This window comes from Globicephala melas, chromosome 20, assembly GCF_963455315.2.
Source record: "Globicephala melas chromosome 20, mGloMel1.2, whole genome shotgun sequence".
Taxonomy (NCBI): Eukaryota; Metazoa; Chordata; class Mammalia; order Artiodactyla; family Delphinidae; genus Globicephala; species Globicephala melas.
The window spans coordinates 14,478,684-14,500,380 of NC_083333.1; the positions used below are offsets into that span (position 1 = coordinate 14,478,684).

The window sequence follows — 21,697 nt, forward strand, 5'->3', positions numbered from 1 at the left end:
GTTAGATTACCTTGCAGTTGGAGGTGTGTGACACAGAGCCTGCTAATGAGACATGAGCTAAGTGTTCCTAGGAAACTTTTTCTTTTTTTTCTCCTCTGGCTTCCCTTCTTCCTTCCTTTTTTTTTCCCTCCCTGAAACATGGGTGCAACATTGGAGGTGTAGCAGCTGTCTTGTGACCATGAGGACAAAAACTATGAGCCTAAAATGGGAGAACAGAAAAATTTTAAAAGCCTGGGTCCCTAAGGACATCTTAAAACCACCACATCAGCTTTTGACTGCCTGAAAGCCATTGCTAGGTGTGTTTTCTGTTACTTGCAGCCAAGCACATTCCTAACTGATACAATAGTGGATATGGACAAACCTCCAAATTGTGATATAACTACAACAGAAGAATGAGAGCAGAGTAAAATGGGTATAAAAAAATCCTTTGCTGGCAATATAAGAAGCTAATATCATTGATCAACTGAGGTCTGTTTATGTCCATTAATTTTAACACGTTTCTTACATATAAGAAACAGCCAAAAGAACTGAAAAATGTTGCCTTTAGAATGTTGGATGGGGATGAGGGATAAGGACCTGACATATTTGTTATATCCTTTTAGAAGTAAAAAAAAAATTTAGACTGTGCCCATGCTTAACTTTTTTTGATTAAAACATTAAATTAATTAAAAAGTAAAACAAAAAACTTTGTCTCCCATAATGTCTTTTACCTTAGATTTTTTTACTTTGTCTTCTATTAATATGGTAACGTCCATTTTCCATATTTTTCCTTTTTAATATTTCAGCCATGTCTTTTCCCATGCTTTTATCTTAGTCTGTTTGGATCATTTTATTTTAGGTATGTAAATTGTAGACAGTACATACTCACGTTTGGGGTTTTGACCCCATTGGTTTTGTCTTTTAATAGAAAAGCTTGATCCATTTGCTTTTATTGATACAACTCCTATGTTTGATCTTTGTTCTGTCATCTTTTTCTGTGCTTTCCACCTTTTTATGTTTTCTTTGCTTTCTGGCTTGAGAAGTGGATTTAGCGTTTTGAAAGACGTATTTCGTTTTAAGCTCTACTGATTCTTATCTTTAAGGTTTTTCAAAAATGCATTTCAAAAGGCATTTCTTAAACTGTATTTCCTTAACAGTCTGAACCAGGACTGAAATGTTAATTCCTCCAATTATTATGTTTAAAACAGTACATAGAACTTTCCTGCCTACTTTCTTTTCTGCTTTGCTTTTCTTCTTTTTCTTTTCTTCTCCCTCATGATCCACATTCACCTTCTTTTCACAACATATTTTTGAGAGTTTTACATTCTGTCAACTATTTCATACTTTTATTCATGTAACAAACCGTGTTCCATATATTGTACTAGATAATAAGCTTAGAGAAAGGGACACAATTCTTGCCCCCCAGGCACTTGAAGGTGACTAGGAAAGCGATGGTACTCCAGGGAAGTGGCATAGCAGAGGTCTGCCTGTGTTATGGGGGAGAAACTAGGAGAGGCATGAAACCTGGACTGGCTTCTCAGGGAAGACTTCCTGGTGGAGGGGGCACTTGAGCTGAATCTTAGAGCATGTAGCCCAAGAGTGGGGAGAAATCTTTCTAGCAGAGGGAGCAGCATACGTAAGGACAAGGAAGTAAAATGCCTTGGGTTGTGATAACTACAAACAGCTCAGTGTTGCACGAACATGGTGGCTGGTGAGAAAGGAGAAGGTCAGGGGGGTGCAACGAGAGATCCACTCACTAGGTCATAGATGGCTTTCAATGTCCCTCTCAAGAAGAATGCTACTGAAGAATCCTAAGTAGGATGCAGATGGGACTAGGGGAGGGTAGCAACGAGGATGGAAGGTGGGAGGCCTTTTATGAGGACATTTATAATGAAGGTGATTAAAATAAAGAGAAAGTGATGGAACAGGAGAAATCAGTATAGTCAGCAGACCTCAAGCCTGTGACCTTGAAGTGACAGCAAGGAAGTTACCTCTCCACATGCTACTCCAAACTCTCTGGTCCAATTTTTCTCCAGCTCCAGACAAAGCTCCACTGGAAATGGGATATGACTTTCCAGTTGATACCATGAAGAAATATCAGCTCACTGGTCACAATCCAGTGACCAGTCCAGTCCCCTGGTCACAGTCCAGTGGTTTGAACGAGCTGTCTTTTGAGGAGTAGGAGATTCGGGCAGAAGATGGGAGAAGACAGAAGTCACTTCAAGCCCATTTTAATGAGTCCAAAGAGGTGACAGAGAAACCAGGTAAGCCCCTTTCCGCTGCCTCAAATTCTCACACATCCCTCGGGAAGTCTTTCATTGTTTAAACAGAGATAATTTAATAAGGTATGGCAATGTTAGGAGTTACAAGCAAAAACATGGTTTCTTAGTTCAGCTCTGGGTTTTGCAGGGTAGAGTGACGTGGCTATGTAAGTGGTGTGGTTATGAATAGATGAGAGAGGAAGTCTTTAATTTGGTAATCCTAATACACGTACATAACACCTTCTGTTACTGTCCTACAGTCCTTCAGTATTTTGTTCTATCTTTTTCATTCTTTTTCCTCTTTGAACGTCAGTTTTTGAAGTTTCTATTGATGCCTTCAAGCTCATTGATTCTTTCCTCGGCCGAGTCCAGTTTATTGATGAGTCCATCAAAGGCGTTCTTCATTCCTGTCATGGCGTTTTGATCTCTAGCCTTCCCTTTTGATTCTTTCTTGGAGTTTCCATCTCACTGCTTCCATTCCCAATCTGCCAATCTGTTCTTGCATGTTGTCTACTTTTTCCATTAGAGCCCTTGGAATACGAATCATAGTCATTTTAAATTCCCAGTCTGCTAATTCCAACATCTCTGCCACATGTGAGTTTGGTTCTGATGTTTGCCCTGTCTCTTCAACCCGTGTCATTTTTTGTTTTGGTCCATTTTTTGTCTCTTAGTATGCTTTGTCATTTTTTGTTGCAAGTTTGACGTGATAAACTAGGTAAAAGGAACCCAGTACTGGTTCCTGCAGAGTTTTCTTCTCCTGATCTTCAGCTCCAGTAAGGTGTGATTCTTTGTCTACCTGTCTGTCTCTTCCATTTGGGGGGGGGGGTAGCAGTTTGCCCTAGGATGTCAGTTTTCTGATTGATCTAAGAAGAGTTGTTGATTTTCAGTTTGTTCATATTTTCTCCTGTGTGTGGGTGGAAGAATTGAAGTCCAAGTTCCTTATATGTTGGCCTGGAAACCCAAAGAAGTCCTTAATTTGGAATTTTATTCCTCAGGAGTTGATAAAGAATACTAAGGAAGCAGGTTTTAGAATTTTAGAAGGAGAGGTTTTCGGCATGACGGGAAAGAACGAGGCTTTTGCCTTCAAAGCAGGATGCTTAACTGTATCCAGTCTTTTTCTCAGAAACACAAAGAACTTTAGAGGACTCTCCCTCCCATTTTGCAGATAAGCACACAGAGGTTCAGAGAGGTAAAGTGATTTTCTCAAGATCACACAGCCAATGACAGATCTGGGGCTTGAGTCCAGGTCTCCTGATAATAATTTCAGTGTTTTTTCCGGGACCCGTAGGTCTCCCTGGTCTATGCTCCTGGGGGTCCTTCAACCTTCATCCACAGAGATGATGGTCACAACAAGGAATCTGGAGGAGGGGGGTGTGTAGCCTCGTAGAAGGGTAGGCGAGGAGGAAATACTCGGATGATTCAGATCCGGAAAGAAACATCCTGAGTGTAGGAAGAGGTGTTTTGGAAAGGAGAGGGACTCGGTGGCTATGGGAATGTGAGAGTCACCTTCCCTCTTGTTCCGTGGAGCTCGGCACCCCTCCCAAACCTGACAATTGTCTGCACACTGGTGCCCTCTAGTGGCGTGAAGAAAGATCATTTCCCCCAAATTTGACTACATTGGAAACTTGAAGCTTGATCTCCGGCAGGGCAAGAAAAATGTTCCTCCTCCGTCCCTCACTTTGGTTCAGAGATTTGTCTAAGCAGGTGTTTACTCTTTTACCCTTTAACTTCTTTTTGTTAAACAATCCAAAGACATTTAAAAACATGTGTGAAGGAGAACATTACCCCATCTGGAGAACCATATGCACCCAAGTGTGAGGATGGGGGGAAGGAAGCCATAGGAATACACACAAACACAGCCAGGATGTGCACACACAAACACACATTCCTGGCGTGGGTGAAGGCATTGTGGATCCTAAAAGTTATAAAATTTGGGAATATCCCCTTGAAAATAAAAAGAATATAAAAGTACAAATTCAAAACTAAGCCCAGAGCTTTGGAAGAGTCCATCAGCTTTATGGTGAATAATTCCTGCACATCCCCATCTGTCCGAGCACACACAGAGAAGAAATGAAGGTAGAAAGCAGAGCTATTTTGAATTTTCACTATTGTCCCCCAAATCCTGTATATGCTAAGAATGGTCCACCTCAGTGAAGTCACCTTGGAAGGCAGTACAATTATTCTTACCGTGTTACCATTGTTCCAAAGGTGTCTGGAATTGTTCCTTTTAATTCAGATACTGCCTTCAGATACTGTGGCGTATTCCTTGGGATGTCGTTAATGATGACTTTTATCATTTAAGTGCAGAGTCTGTGTGTGTGTGTGTGTGTGTGTGTGTGTGTGTGTGTGTGTGTGTGTGTAATAGCCAAATCCACACCGATAAGTACTAAGAGGGGTACTCTAGCTGGCCGATGCTGGTTTTGGTCAAGAGTAAAGGGTCTTTTTAAAAGCTATGAAACTCTCTGCCCTTTCATTGCTTCTATACTATCCTGTGAAGACATCTCCCTGAAAAGGAGCTGCAAAATGATTTTAGCGATGAAACAATCATTGGACTAGGTGTCTGTATGGGGTGGCCATGAGGCTGCCTCCCAGGCTTCCACCTATAGGAAGGTCAATTGACAGGGGCCCAGCTGCAGAGCTGGGGAAGCCACCTGTGCACACGAAGACCAGGGCTCCTGCCAGCTCAGACCCGCATGCAGCCGGGGCACAAAGGCAGACCCCTTACTGGCGCGGACTCCTGGGGTGGCCAACCTCAGCACAGAAACATCCCGAGACTTTGCTGATCCTTTTGCAGATGACATGGCAGCCTAGGACATTTCCGTCAAACCTTCTCTCTTTCTGTCCTTCACTCAAGGTCAGACTTCTGTGTCACAGTCTGATGGCTCTTCCAGCTTGTCTGGTCTGCTCCCTGTTTTTTTCCCTGGCAGGCATTTTTCCTAAAAACCCTTGCACAGTTAATCCTGTCTTGGTTTCTGCTCCTTGGAGGACCAGACCAGCTTTCGGCAGCGACGACTTTGAAGAGCAGTACCGTCTGAGTTTTTTCTAATGTCTACGTAACTGTAAGAAAGAATCTGGCCCCATTCTTTTTAAACGTCTTTAATTGAAGTATAGTTGATGTACAATATTGTGTTAGTTGCAGGCATACAGCAAAGTGATTCCGTTTTTGGTTTGTTTTTTTTTTGGCCGCGCGGTGCATCTTGTGGGATCCTAGTTCCATGACCAGGTATTAAAGCTGGGCCCCCAGCATTGGAAGCTCAGAGTCTTAACCACTGGACCACCAGGGAATTCCCCCAAAGTGATTCATATATATATGTGTGTGTATATATATATATATATATTATTTTTCAGATTATTTTCTATTACAGTTTATTACAATATATTGAATACAGTTCCCTGTGCTACATAGTAGGTCCTTGTTGTTTATCTATTTTATATATAGTAGTGTGTATGAGTTAATCCCAAACTCCTAATTTATCCCTCCCCCCTTTTCTCGTTGGTAACCATAAGATTATTTTCTATGTCTGTGAGTCTGTTTCTGTTTTGTAGATAAGTTCATTTGTATCATATTTTAGATTCCACATATAAGCGATATCATATGTTATTTGTCTTTCTCTGTCTGACTTACTTCACTTAGTATGATAATCTCTAGGTCCACCCATGTTGCTGCAAATGACAGTATTTCATTCTTTTTTTATGGCTGAGTAGTACTTCATTGTGGATATATACCACATCTTCTTTATCCATTCATCTGTCGATGGCCAGTTAGGTCACTTCCATGTATTGGCTATTGTAAATAGTGCTTCCATGAACATTGGGATGCATGTATCTTTTCGAATTAGAGGTTTGTCTGGATATATGCCCAGGCGTGGGATTGCTGAATCATATGGCAACTCTGTTTTTAGTTTTTTGAGGAACCTCCATACTGTTCTCCTTAGTGGCTGCACCAATTTACATTCCCACCAACAGTGGAGGAGGGTTCCCTTTTCTCCACACCCTCTCCAGCATTTATTATTCATAGACTTTTTGATGATGGCCATTCTGACCAGAGTGAAGTGATACCTCACTGTGGTTTTGATTTCATTTCTCTAATAATTAGTGATGTTGAGCATCTTTTCACGTGCTTGTGGGCCCCGTTTTTTATGTTCAACAACTGACAATTTTTAAACTCCACCCCTCCCTCTACCCCTTGTACCCCACATCTGGGGAAACTGATAAGAAAGCCTCCTTGGCGCCAGCAGGAGAGCGAAACCCAGCTAGCCCCAGCCCCTGCCTGAGAACTCTCACCCTGGCCCCATTCCTTAACTGCCCTAAAAACCCAGGCCTGGCGCCCTTCCTCCATCTCTAAAGTTATTTGGGGTCTACTTAAGCGTACCGCTCTGCTCTCCCCCAGAGACCTCAAATCCCTAAGTAATAAAACTTTTCATACCTTCTTGGTGAATGTGTGGCATCGTCAGTTCTGACATCCGAACCAAATTGTGGGAGGGGATACGCGTATCTCTGAAGGGTGGTCATAACAGTAACACGGTGTTGTCAGTTGCCACCTGTTGCAATTGGCTACTCAGGTCCATGGCTGAAAACATCTGTTACGAGGTACCCCACCTTCTCACTTGCTAGAACCACCGGCTCTGTGTTCAGCCCCATTCCTTCAGGGCGTGTAGAAGGATGCCATTCAGTAAAGAGAGTACCACCCACCCACTCCTCACACACAACGGCAACAGGAAAGGAGGCGACAGGGAGAGGAGGTGGCATTTTGAAGGAGTGTCAGTTCGTGAAAACGGGCTCTAGCCTGTTCTCCACAACGCTAAGAGGGAGAACAACTAGGAGAATCCAGGGGGTTCAGGAAAGTGCCTGAGCCTTCTTTCCCTCCACTAAGTTGGGGACTGGAGATCATCTTGGTCGAAAGGGGACAAGAAGATGCCTCCTGTCAGCGCTGTAGAGGGCAGAAGGGTATATGCCAGTAGGGAACCAGTGACCCTCCTCATTTCACGTGGCAAACCTGTGTGTTTCCTGACCAGGCGTGAAGGATAGAGCTCCAGACAGCTTGAAACCTGGTATGGCGGCCCCATAGACAAGATGGGTTGGCTAGACAGTCTGGAGTGGCTACTGGGAGGAAGATGAGGGACACATCACAACTAGGAGTTGAACCCAGGGAAACGTGCAGGGGGCAGGGCTGCCTAGGGCTCCCTGAAACACCAACAGGTACCCTCCCTCAAGTAACCAACATTCCTTTGGAAACTTGACACTCAGGCAGAACCAATGGCTTCTGGCTACTGAGTGTTAGAGAGGAAACAGCAGCCAACAGAAAGAAGCAACTTTCCCACTGGACAGCCAGGAAGGAGATGCTCCAACCCTCTCCCTCCCCAGGGCCCCAACAGCAGCTTGGTGTGTACCACCCTCCCTGTTCTAAGCCGCTGTTGTTGAGTTTGGCCCCTGTAGTTGGGGGAAGAGCTGGGGGATGGTGGAAGAGGACTTTGGAATGACCGTGAAATTAACAATTTCAAAAACAACACAGAGTCTGAGAAAGGAAACCAGACTGACAGAATAACCCAAAGGGACCAAAAAGTTATGGAATTCAACTATGATGCTGTGAAGGGAATCTGCTGTCAAGTGGGGGAGGGGGGGGGAAGGAGTTAACCCAAGTAGCAGCAGAAACTGGAAAAACAAATGGATTTTTGTGATTCTATTCCAGTGAGTTAATATCCTTCTCTAAATCAGCAGCATGTAATTTTTTAAAATACAAAATCAATCTTTAAAGGAAATAATTAAACATCACCTATAATCTGGTGCCTGCTAGGTATACACCCACAGTTCATTGCTTTCACATTTCTAAACAATGTTCATTTAAACAATAGTTTATGTGCATTATTTCCAACCTCTGTGCTTACGATGTCCTTTCCACCTTGAATATCAGACCTCATGCTCCAGCTCTCATCTCTCAGTGTAAAATCTTATGTTACTAGAAAAACAAAACCATCCTTTTTCTCTCCATTCAGAGTCTGGGGAAGAGAATGCTCTTGGCTGGCTAGGAATTTAATCTCGCCTTGTAATTAAGAACTAATTACAAAGCCCCTGTTAGGTCTTAGTGTAGTCATGAGGGCAGTTCTTAAGAGGCATAAAGCTGGAAAATGGGCCCACTTCTTATTTCCAGCAGGCTCTGGGGGGTCCTAGTTTGAAGGGGTGGGCGCGCTTACACTGTTCAAAAGTAAATGATACGAGGTGTTCATTACACGTAGAGGGGAGGCTTTGAAAGCATTGGGGACGTAAGAAAAATACTTCTCTTCCACCTTCTGGGTTTAGAGCGTAATATCTCTGATAATTAATATTTATCCTTGGGAAAGGCAGATGTGCCCACGGTGGAGGCCGAATTGGAAAGAAACCCCACGGCTTTCCAATGAGTTATCAATAGAACAAAGAGGATGGTCAGCAACTCACTACGTACAGAGGCCGCTAGGGGAAGAGGAGTGGCCCCTGGTGGTCCCATGGTTACGGCTTCTTGCTCCCAGTGAAGGGGAGCCGGGTTCAATCCCTGGTCAGTGGACTAGATCCCACATGCATGCCGCAACTAAAAAGGTCCTGCGTGCCGCAGCTAAGACCCGGTGCAGCCAAATAAATAAAATAAAATAAATATATTTTTAAAAATACTCATAGGAGGGAGAGTAGAAGAGGATCCACAACGAGGAACAGACCCCCAAACGGGAGAGCATGGCTAGGAGCTGGGGGAGCGCAGGAGGGCGTTCCTTGTGTGGGTTTCATTTGGTGAGCGTTTTTCCCTTGTACTAGGGTGAAAGGCATATTAAGGTTTTAAATATCTGTGCTCCTCTGTTATGTAAATGTCCTTTGGGTACTGCAATCCTACGTAACAGTTGATATATATACACACATACACATATATATGAAAGTAGTATATACACATATATGCTCATATATGTGTAAAATAATGGTGTTACGAAGAACAAAGAAGCAGGCTAATGGAGAGAAGCAGGGCCTGCCCAGTCCCCCTTGTGAGCGTGGCCAGGCCCAGGGAGAAGTGTCCTAGCTGGGAGATGCTTTCCAGCAGCATGTTCTAGGAACAGCGGCAGGGCTGGGATCCGTGGGCAGGAGAGGAGGCTGGCGAGGCCTGCAGCCGAAGCCCCCCCCCGCTCCCCTGCGTGTACGAGACGAAGGTGCCCTTTCAAAGTGGGAAAAGGCTGACATGCTGGTTACTCTAGTCACTTCCCAAGGCTGTCTTTCAAATGCCGCATCCTTTACTGAGGCCTCCCTGAGCTCATCCAAGCTAGAAAGAACCCCTCACGCCTCCGAAAGCTGAGAGCCCTTGATTTGGTGGCTCTTACCAGTATCTGCTTTCAGTGAGAGTCCTTTACAAAGTAAGTCCTTGCCCAGATACCTTCGTTCACCTTCATGTTCCCTGGTGCCCGCCCCCCTCCCTCACTGTTCTCCATCCGGCTTCCAGTTGGGCTGAGCTGTAAGCCCAGCTTGTTCTCTGGCTTGTTCTCTGGCTTCTGTTGGCCCATGGGGGGCCCTTAGCGTAGGTGGGAGGGAGGTGGGGGTAATTGGTCCCCTAGTTCTTTCCCTTGGAGGTCACCTCAAGGTTAACTCTCTCAACTGAAGCTCGCTCCCTTCAAGGTGGGTGCACCAGAAGACTCCATCCCCTTCCAGGTTCCAGTATCCACTCCACACCTTAGCTCTGTAGGTCCCATGGAGGATAGCACCTTGGTGGCTGCTAGCCCAGGCCACCACACTCTCCCTTACGCTCTCCCTATATTCGTTCCTTTGTAACTAGTTCTTCAACTTACCTTAATCCGTGCGTACCAAGTGTTTCCAGTTGAGACCCTGCCTGATACACTCCCTTACTAAATACATGGGGGGCGTACCAATAGATGTTTGCATTATGCTTATTTCTGAACCAAGGCTAAAACAGAGTCTTGAATATTATAGGTGCCCGGTAAACTTTTGTTCAGTACTATGTGTCTAGAACGGAGTTTCTCAACCTTGGCACTATCGACACTTTAGGACAAATAGCTCTTTGTCGTGGGCAGGGGTCAGGGGGCTGCCCCGTGCACTCTAGGATATTTAGCAGCGTCCCTGGCCTCTGTGTACTAGATGCCAGGAGCACCCTAACCCCATTTTTGGCAGCCAGAAATGTCTGCGGACAGTGCTAAATGCCCCTCCCACACGCACCAGGGAGCAGAATTGCCCCCTGTTGAGATTCACTGCCCTAGATGTTCGCTCCTTTTGTCATTTCAGCATTCGTGTTACAAAAACCAATGTCATTACTTCATAGCAACAGTTCATAAAGTACACGTATGTGTATACACACATACATGAATGAATGCACACATTGGGACCCACAAACACAAAACACTTCAAAGTCACATAATCTGACATGTATAAACATACTTGCACACGTGAAAATGTATTTGGAAGGAATTCTCAAAGTTAGGATATCAAAGACATTTTTTCTTATTTTTAAAAACAAAATCTTTACTATCAAGTGGGAAAAAAAATCACCCACAATGTGGAGATAACATTAAATGAGATTCTTTGAACTTTACAGAGATTCATGAGCTTAGATCTTCAAAAGATCACAGGCGTAAGCATAAACGTGGTGTGCTAAACGGTACATGAAATAGAAAATGATAAAGAGAAACAAGGTCCTTCCAGGTACAATGCTGAGAGCATGCGGGTCTCATGATCTTCCTCCCTCCCCGCCCACACCTAGATATTCGTTGAAAGGACCGCGGCTTGCAAGAGAAGTGTGTTAGGGCCCTCAAAACCCTTAAAGCTACTGTGTTGGTCTCCGTGTATGATCTCAGGTTCCCCCGACCTTCTTTCTGTTATAACCACTTGCTTCCTTTCCAGTTCTTTCTCTCTCCCACCAGTGGATACTGTGTCAGTATGTTCATGTTGCACAAATCCAGGGGACACTATTCTCTTTATTTGGGAGCTTTCCTATGCTAGCACACTCTCTCTTATTAATAACAACAACAATAATAGTACAGTGTCTCCTCCTCCCCCTGTTAGAGGGGTTGAGGATAGTGTAGGGCTGTCTGGAGAAGTATTTCAAAGTCCTGGGTGTGTCCTGGATGATGGGGGAAACTTTCCCAGAGTTTTGGTGCATGGAACTGAGCCACAATCCCTGGAAACTGTGTCCTAAGACTCAACGAGGCAGTTTAAAATAAGGTCACCGATTCAAACAGAGCTGGACAGAGAGGGAGAGTCAATGTATGAAGCCATTGAGATCAGCCATGATGGGAGCCAACAAAAGAAAGGTCTGGAGTCCGTAAGAAGAAGCCTAAGATCATTCGTGAGCCCCGGGAAGTTCTAGAGGCAAGTGCAAGCCTCTGTGGTGGCTTTCTGTGTTGATCCCCAAGTAGCTGATAAGAATGTGCTGGATTTAAAGGGATAATAATGTAAAATCAACCATGATAACAGCAAGCAACTTAACTGAATTTCCACCAATCAGATGCACCCAAGTGACACTTTGATTTGAAACAAAGTTAAGAGGAAAGTGTGGGTCATACATTTTACAGAGAAAAACAAAGGTAAACAGCTTTCGAAACATGGCAGAGGTAATTTCTTCTGCTCTGTTTCTCACCCATAATTGTTCCTGAACTTAACCTGAAGCCTGTTCTATCAGCCTTTCCAAAGATTTTCTAAGTTACTAAATACCATTTAATAAATTCCTCCCTACTTAAAGTAGCTAGAGAAGATGGTATGGTCTACAACTACAAGTGTAGCAATCCTTGGATTTTAATTCAAGCTGTGTGTGTGTGTGTGTGTGTGTGTGTGTGTCCTAAAATACCACATTAGACAATAACATGAATTTGGAAAAAACACAATTGGTGTTTGGGTTGTCTCATCCTCTGGCCAACCCCATTTGGAGAGGGATGGCTAACTTTATTACCTTTTATTGGAGGAAGGATACAGTAATAGGTGAAAGCCTTAATCATTTGGGACTTTCTTATTTCAGTGCACAGTCAGTATTGTACAGTATATGACAATACAGTATAGTGGCAATATAGATTGAAAAAAATACTGATTTCCATTAACCTACATTTTATGCCATTGAATTTTTGGTCCATATATATATATATATATATATATATATATATATATATATATTTTTTTTTTTTTTTTTTTTTTTTCCTTTTGGCCATACCACGTTGCTTGTGGGATCTTAGTTCCCTGACCAAGTACTGTACCTGGGCCACTGCAATGAAAGCGCTGAGCCCTAACCACTGGGCCACCAGGGAATTACCTAGTCCCCTCTTATTGAATGATTCCCTTTATATTAAATATCCAGAAGAGGCAAATCCATGCAGACAGAAAGCAGATCAGGGGTTACTAGGGACTGGGAGGAGAGGGGACTAGTAAGAGATTGTTCAATAAGTGCAGAGCTTGCTTTTGGGGTGACGAAAACATTCTGGAACTACATGATGATGAAGGTTGTGCAACACTGTGAATGTACTAAATGTCACTAAAGGTAAATTTTATATTATGTGTATTTTACCACAAAACCCCAGAAAACTAGTGGGATGCATACATTTCAAGCAATTTGAGAAAAGAATAGGTTAAAAGCATATATGACATTTGCAGATAACATGATACTATACATAGAGAATCCTAAAGATGCTACCAGAACACTACTAGAGCTAATCAATGAATTTGGTAAAGTAGCAGGATACAAAATTAATGCACAGAAACCTCTGGCATTCCTATACACTAATGATGAAAAATCTGAACGAGAAATTAAGGAAATACTCTCATTTACCATTGCAACAAAAAGAATAAAATACCTAGGAATAAACCACCTAAGGAGACAAAAGACCTGTATGCAGAAAACTATAAGAGACTGATGAAAGAAATTAAAGGTGATACAAACAGATGGAGAGATATACCATGTTCTTGGATTGCAAGAGTGCACATTGTGAAAATGACTGTACTACCCAAAGCAATCTACAGATTCAGTGCAATCCCTATCAAACTACCAATGGCATTTTTCACAGAACTAGAACAAAAAATTTCACAATTTGTATGGAAACACAGAAGACCCCAAATAGCCAAAGAAATCTTGAGAAAGAAAAACGGAGCTGGAGGAATCAGGCTCCCTGACTTCAGACTATACTACAAAGCTACAGTAATCCAGACAGTATGGTACTGGCACAAAACCAAAAATATTGATCAATGGAACAGGATAGAAAGCCCAGAGATAAAACCATGCACATAAGGTCACCTTATCTTTGATAAAGGAGGCAAGAATATACAGTGGAGAAAAGCCAGCCCTTCAGTAAGTGGAGCTGGGAAAACTGGACAGCTACATGTAAAAGAATGAAATTAGAACACTCCCTAACACCATACACAAAAATAAACTCAAAATGGATGAAATACCTAAATGTAAGGCCAGACACTATAACACTCTTAGAGAAAAACATAGGCAGAATACTCTATGACATACATCACAGCAAGATCCTTTTTGATCCACCTCCTAGAGAAAGGGAAATAAAAACAAAAATAAACAAATGGCACCTAATTAAACTTAAAAGCTTTCGTACAGCAAAGGAAACCATAAACAAGACGAAAAGACACCCCTCAGAATGGGAGAAAATATTTGCAAATGAAGCAACAGACAAAGGATTAATTTCCAAAATCTACAAGCAGCTCATGAAACTCAATATCAAAAAAACCAACCTAATCCAAAAATGGGCAGAAGACCTAAATAGACATTTCTCCAAAGAAGATGTACAGATTGCCAACAAACACATGAAAGAATGCTCAATATCACTAATCATTAGAGAAGTGCAAATCAAAACCACCATGAGGTATCACCTCACACTGGTCAGAATGGCCATCATCAAAAAAATCTACAAACAATAAATGCTGGAGAGGGTGTGGAGAAAAGGGAACACTCTTGCACTGTTGGTGGGAATGTAAATTGATACAGCCACTATGGAGAACAGTATGGAGGTTCCTTAAAAAACTAAACTAGAACTACCATATGACCCAGCAATCTGACTACTCGGCATATACCCTGAGAAAACCATAATTCAAAAAGAGTCATGTACCACAGTGTTCACTGCAGCACTATTTACAATAGCCAGGACATGGAAGCAACCTAAGTGTCCATCAACAGATGAATGGATAAAGAAGATGTGGCACATATATACAATGGACTATTACTCAGCCATAAAAAGAAACGAAATTGAGTTGTTTGTAGTGAGGTGGGTGGACCTAGAGTCTGTCATACAGCGTGAAGTAAGTCAGAAAGAGAAAAACAATTACCGTATGCTAACACATATATATGGAATCTAAAAAAAAAAAAAAAAGGTTCTGAAGAACCTAGGGGCAGGACAGGAATAAAGACGCAGACATAGAGAATGGACTTGAGGACACGGGGAGGGGGAAGGGGAAGCTGGGACGAAGTGAGAGAGTGGCATGGACATATATACATTACCAAATGTAAAATCGATAGCTAATGGGAAGCAGCCGCATAGCACAGGGAGATCAGCTCAGTGCTTTGTGACCACCTAGATGTGTGGGATAGGGAGGGTGGGAGGGAGATGCAAGAGGGAGGGGATATGGGGATATATGTATACGTATAGCTGATTCACTTTGTTATACAGCAGCAACTAACACAACAATGTAAAGCAATTATACTCCAATAAATATGTTAAAAAAAAGCGTATATGACAAATGTTAAAGAAACGTAGAAGAAAGAAAAATAAATATAAAAGCAAAAATTTATGGCAGAGACAGGATCAGTAAAGCTATACTTTGGACAGAAAGGGGAGCCTAATAAAACTGACACCAGTCTAGTAAGATTGATCACTAGAAAAAGAAGGAAGGCACGAATATCTAATGTCAGGAACAAAATAGGGCACGTCACCAAAGATCATGCAGAGAAAGGAAATAAGAGAATATTATCAACAGCCTTATGTCAACACATACTAAGTTTTAGATGAGATGAATCCAGAAACATATAATTTATTAAAAGTGACCCGAGAGGCAGCACAGGGAACTATATTCAATATCTTGTAATTGCTGTACGTCTGAAACATTATAAATCAACTGTACTTCAATTTTAAAAATATAAGACAATAAAATGCAAAAAAGTGACACAGGAGGAAATAGAAAATCTGAATATTTTAATAACTTAAAGAAAATGAAACCAGAATTTTAAATGTTCTACAAATGCAATTGTAGGAGCAAATAGCTTTACTGGCAATGACAATCTTGCACAAAGATTGAGAGAGACTACTCCCCAGTTTGTTTTATGACGTCAGAATACCTTAACAAATACCTGACAAGGTCATTATGAGAAAAGAAAATACTCATTTGTGAGCAGAGAGGCAAAAATCCTAAAGAAAATGTTAGCAAGCTGAATCTGGCAATATATACATATATATGTATATATGTATATATATTTAGCATATATATGATAATATAAGTATTTGAGTTTATTTCAGGAATACATGGTTTAAGTAAACATTTAAAAATCAACATAATATACCACATTAACAGAATAAAGGGAAAAATAACAGATGTAGAAATGTCATCTGGAAAATTTAAACATTTGTTCATTAAATTGAAAAAACAAAAACAAAAATCTTAGTAAGCAAGCTAGGAGTGGAAAGTAAATTCTGTAAGCTGACTAAAGATATATAGATATAATCTTTTAAATTTATAGATATTTATATTTAATGGCAAACTATTGAGAGTTTTCCCTCTGAGATTAGAAATAATACCTGCCATAAAACGAAAAAAAAATTAAAATATACACCTCACATTAGCATGAAAAATATCAAATACCAAGGATTCAATCTAACAAAAGTCGTATAAAGACTTCATTGCAGAAAATACAAAAAGAGAAATTAAAGAAGACCCAAATAAATGAAGGGATGTACCGTGCAAATTTGAAACAATATTTTTAAGATGTCAGTTCTTACTAGATCAATTGATAGATTCAATACAATCTCAAGGTTTTATTTTGGGGGGAAAATTGGGAACTGATCCTAAGCTTTTGTGGAAAAGCAAATGGCAAAGAAAGTTAAGACACTTTCAGAGATGAAGGGTGGGAGCCTGACTCTACTTGATATTAAGAATTATTATAAGAGATCAATTAAGACAAGGATAGACAAATAGATCAATGGAATAATTAAGAGCCTAGAAATAGAATCATGCATGAATGGACAGATGACAGATGTGGCGCCACAAAGAAGGAAGCAAGGGTGGGCATTTCAGCCAATTGTGCTGGAACAATTGGATATTCATGTGCAAATGTAAGGGAAAGGACAGAAAATTTTGGTGTTTACCACACATACCATACCCCAAACCAACTCCAGTTGGATTTAGAATGTTAGGTGTTCAAAGTAAAACAATGGAACATCTAAAGGATGGCTCTTCATAATCTTGGGGTAGGTGACGTAAAACACACACACACACTGCTAACCAAAAGGAAAAGGTTAACCTGACTATCTTCAAAAATTAAGAACTTCTGGTCATCAAAAGATGCCAGTAAGAAAACAAATAAAAAGGCAACCCAAAGACTGGAGGAATATATTTGCTGCATAAAGTCAAAAAAGGGCTTCCATCCAGAATATTTTTTAAAAAAATAACTATTATAAGTCAAAGAAAAGACAGTCTAACAGAAAAGTGGGCAAGAGACTTCAACATGCTCTTAACCAGGTACAAAAGAAGGTTTCCAAATGGCCAATAAACACAGAATGCTCAGCCTCATTAGAAATCATAGAAATGTGAATTAGAGCAGCAGTGCAAAGCCGCTGCGTACTTACGAGAACTGTGGCTGAAATTTGAAAGGCTGACGTTACCAAGTAGACGAGAACAGGGAGCAACTAGTTTCTAAATTTATAAGGAATATAAATTGGTACAACCACTTGTGAAACCTGGCATTTTCTGCTAAAGTTGAGGATTTGCATTCCCTGTAACTCAGCAATTCCATTTCTAACTATATACTTAACAGGAATGCAGCAGGAATCACGTACAGGAATGTTTGCTGCACGACTATTTGTAACAGCCCCCAAACTGGAAACAACCCAACGTGCATCAGCTGCAAAAACGGATAAACCACTTGCGGTATATCCATCTATTGAAATACCACCGAGCAATGAAAGGAAAGCAAAGCACCAGCTAGTGAATCTCTCAGTGAAAACACATTTAAAGCTATCTGACAACACACTGTTAAATAACAGAAGGCAGACGCAACAACAAAAAATGCATATTGGGGCTTCCCTGGTGGCGCAGTGGTTGAGAGTCCGCCTGCTGATGCAGGGGACACGGGTTCGTGCCCCGGTCCGGGAAGATCCCACGTGCCGCGGAGCGGCTGGGCCCGTGAGCCATGGCCGCTGAGCCTGCGCCTCCGGAGCCTGTGCTCCGCAACGGGAGAGGCCACAGCAGTGAGAGGCCCGCGTACCGCAAAAAAAAAAAAAAGCATATTGTATAATTCATTTATACAAAGTTTAAGAAGTGGCTAAAACTAAAATGTAGAGTTTAGATAGACATATGTGATGTAAGAGACATATATATATATATCATACACACACACACACACACACACACACACACACACACACACACGGGATAACCGCAAACATCAGGAGAATGGTTCCCTTTCAGGAGGGAGGGGTGGGCACTGCTTGGGCTTAGGCATGAATGGGGCTTCTAAGGTGCTAATGATGTGTTATTTTCTTACCTGGGTGTTGGGTCCATGGGTGTTTGGGTACCAGCTTTGTGATAAAATTTTGAGCTGTCTGTCTTTTCTTTTTGCACAGTTTTTCCTGTGTGCTATATATTTCATAGTTTAAAAAAGTTTTTAACACCTTCACTGCCTTCTCAAAGTCAGGGAAAAGAAACCAGATTTGTTGGGCCCCTATACGTATTAGGCTGTGTACCAGGCACCTGGCGTGCTTTATCTTATTGAATTCTCATAAAGAGCCTACAACAGCAATATTGTTCCTGTTTTACAGCTTAAGAAACAGAGGCGCAGAGAGGTGACTAAATAGCAGACACTCGGGTAGCGAGTTGTAGAGCTGGAAGGCAATCTAAGCGTGTCTCACTCAGCCAGGTTGCATCAGAGAGTCTGTCTTGAAAGGACTGAGAGCAAAGGACACTGAGACCAGCGGTTCAGGGAGGAGCGTAGTGGGATTTAAGCCACGTCCTTTGGAGGACTTCTCACTTCTTGTTAGCAATTCAGCAGTCTGGCCAATGGATAAGAGACTGCTGTTCACAGACCTTGAGTCCACACCCTGCAGCCAGTGCCGCTGGCCTCCATCTCTATCCACACACTCCCTGGGCTGCCCTTTGGTGACTTCAGTCTCCTTCAGGTCACCAGTGTTGTTCTGTGATGGCTCAAGACTGTCTTTACTCTTTGGACCTCTGCCTTCTTATTAGCTTTGGTCCCTTTGGGAACTTTTAGGCTATGGAACTAGGATACAAGGTTGTTCAACGGTTAACCATTATAATAAAACTGTATGACACCTTGTAGAAGCATGCCTTTTTATTCTAACGCTTTGGCATCTGGGGTCTTGCTGACAGCGGAGAGATTGCCCCTCCCAGGGCTGGCCAATTCCTAGCGATAGCAAACAACTCACCTGAGTGCTCCTTTCATAGGCAAAGTAACCAATCCAGGGCCCATTCTCTCCAACCGCCTCCTTTTTGGAGCTCTTAACACTCCAGACCACCATCCACCTGCCCTAACCACCCCACTGGGGGGCCGGGTACCAGACAACTAGGACAGCCCCTATGCCCTAGAGTCCACGGAAATTATTCAAACCAGCCAATCCTTATACCCCACTAGGGGCTCAGGAAGCAGACTCAGAGTATCAGTGGGCTCAGACAAATATGAGATAAATTAACCGAATTGAATTTTGTTTTTTGTTAAGAAACAACTTTCAACTTCAGTAAAATGTAAAGATCTTATTGGCTTTATTCAGTGATTCATGAATCAGGCAGCATCCCATCTATCAGATAGGAAGGAGCTCTGAAGGGCTGCACAAAATGAGAGACTTTTATAGGCAGAGGGGCGCAGGACAAGGAAGTTTCCAGCAAAGAGTGGATCATATCAGGCAAGGTCACCTTCCTTTGGGGGAAGGAAGGGGTCCACCAGGCAGGTTACCTCACTAGTTCTGACCAGGTGGTCCCAGACAGACTGGTTAAGATTACATTCCTCGGGGAAGCTGAAACTGCAACTAGTTAGGTATTAAGTCTAGGTTTGGTGACATAGGCTTGGCACAAGAAACTTGATTTAGGGCCTGTGGTCTGTTTTTCACAAATGCTGAATGAGGCCAGAGCATGCGTTAGGGGTGTTGCACTCTGTGGTACCCACGGGCGCACCTTGAAGAGGAGGGTAATGACGATTGGTTTGATGGTGATTGTGATATAATGTCTTACATCTCATTCAGCACCTATATTTGGAGGAAGGACTGAGTTTAGAAAACTTGAAGGCATATAGAGGGGGATTACGACTAAGAATCAAGCATTCTGGGTGTGGGGCGGGTGATATTTACACATCTTAGCATAAACTGCTTGGAAAGTGCCTTCGAGGCAAGAAGACCTTCTTGGGAGGGAAGGATGTGACAGAAAGCGTACTATGGACCTGTCCAGGCATCTGTTCCCTCGCCCTGCTCCGTGATCCATGCCTAAGCCCCAAAAAAGAGATTGAAGGTGAAAATAGAGGCAGTTGCTCTTCTAGATTATTCCAGGCACACACAAGGCTGCTTGGAGGCTCAAATGACGAAGGAGAGCAGAGAGTTCGGTGGGCATGCTCCCCGCTTCTGTGCAGAAGCAGCCCAGCTCTCATGCTGAGGGTCAATGCAGTGGAGCAGGGGCTCAGGGCGGATGCACTCGCCTTGAGGGCCCTGCAGCTCTGCTGAGCCCATGGGCAGCCTGCTGTGTAGGTCAGCAACACTCTGGAAATCCCTGGCAGCCTCAGCAGGCCCCTTGGTCATGATGTCAACAAGAAGCTCAGGGCGGAGGAACTTAAGAAGGCTAATCATGAGCGCCCCGGGGGACCTGGGCACTAACGGTGGGGCTTTGGGGAAGTTACAGGAAGCAGATGGAGAGCAGAAGCCAGCAGCTTGGGGTATCTAGTTCCCACGAATGCAGCGTCATGTCTAATCCCTGGTTGGGACGTCGGGGGACAGAAGCAAGGATCTGAGACAGCCCTGACAATTCTTCCTTTCAAGTTGTTCTCGGATTCGTGAGCCAGGAAAACGAAGGCAGCCCCGGTGCTTGAGACCACTTGAATTTCCATGTGCTTCCACCCTGCAGGACACCTTTCCCAGGTTGCTCTCTGTAAGAGAAATGAGAGTGCCTCACAGCCTGAGCTGGCCCATAATTCACTGGCAGATGAGCTGCTTGGATCTGGAGGGCGGCTGGGGTACTGGGGCTCTTGCTGGACGCCATGGACCGGGGCATGGGATGTGAGAAGAGGGAAGCATCTGCATGCCCCTGTTGACCAGTTTGGGGCCAATTAGCGTAAAATGAAAACAGCTTAGTTGGCTGCTGGATAGGCAGCTCCCCACTCCCCAGTTTTTCTAGAAAAAAGTGGTGCAGGGTAAACGTTGCCGGACAAAGCGTGTGACTGCTGCTAAAACCGCCAGAGCAGAGATGGTTGACTCTGGTCACGTCCTCTCAGCCCCCCAAACACCCTCCCACCAAGGCTCACACACCAGACACCTTCCACTCGAGTCCCAAAGCCCCTCCTTCTCCTGCACCTCCCAGGTAGAAAGGACTTCCTAAGACTCTGGTGTCTCTTTCACTAAGTCAAGGAGCGAGTTACTTGCCTGAGTTTGTGGCTGTCTGGCACATTCCATCAAAACAGTCCTGGTTTCTGGTCTAGTGGTGCTGTCTGAGCACAGCTGTTCAACAGACAAAAAACTCAACTGCAGAAACCCTAGCATACAAACAGACTGCCCTCACAGTCTCAAGTCTATGACAAGGTGGTTTTTTTGGCTAGGAACACTCATCTTCCCAGCCCCCGTTGCTTTCAGAATGGTATTGTATTGATAACAAGAACAAAAAATCCCAAAGGAGATGGAAATGAAAAAGAAAATTCACCCCGTATTGCACCACAACAAACACATCCTTTGTTTTTATCTTCCAGCTTTCTTTCCATCACACACTCATAAGCACGGAGTTTACCGAGTTGTGATCATAGCAGAAAGTTTGATTCTGCCATGCTCACTTACTAGTATACCATTTTTTCAAGTTCTTACACAGTTTTTCTAATCATAATGTTAATGATCCCATAATATTCCATGGAGTTGATGTTCTATAATCCACTTCCTATCTCCTAAATAAAATGGAGTCATTCTTCAGGGTGCATCTCCCACATCTTTGGGAAGCCGTACGTGGACACCCCAGGCCTGGGAGACTGTTTCCCCCTCTGAACACGAGAGCATTCTCTCTGTTTTCCAGTTAAATTCCAATTTGGTCCCCAAGTC

At 43.0% G+C, this 21,697-nt stretch overlaps 1 long non-coding RNA gene across 1 annotated transcript in view; it reads left to right on the forward strand.

The window, feature by feature from the left end:
• The window catches only part of LOC115855811 (uncharacterized), a 203,696-nt gene that overhangs the window by 140,529 nt on the left and 41,470 nt on the right, over window positions 1–21,697 (forward strand). Inside the window, exon 4 of the long non-coding RNA XR_009560299.1 lies at window positions 2,016–2,243. This is a non-coding gene — a long non-coding RNA (uncharacterized lncRNA). The remainder of the gene's footprint in view (window positions 1–2,015; window positions 2,244–21,697) is intronic.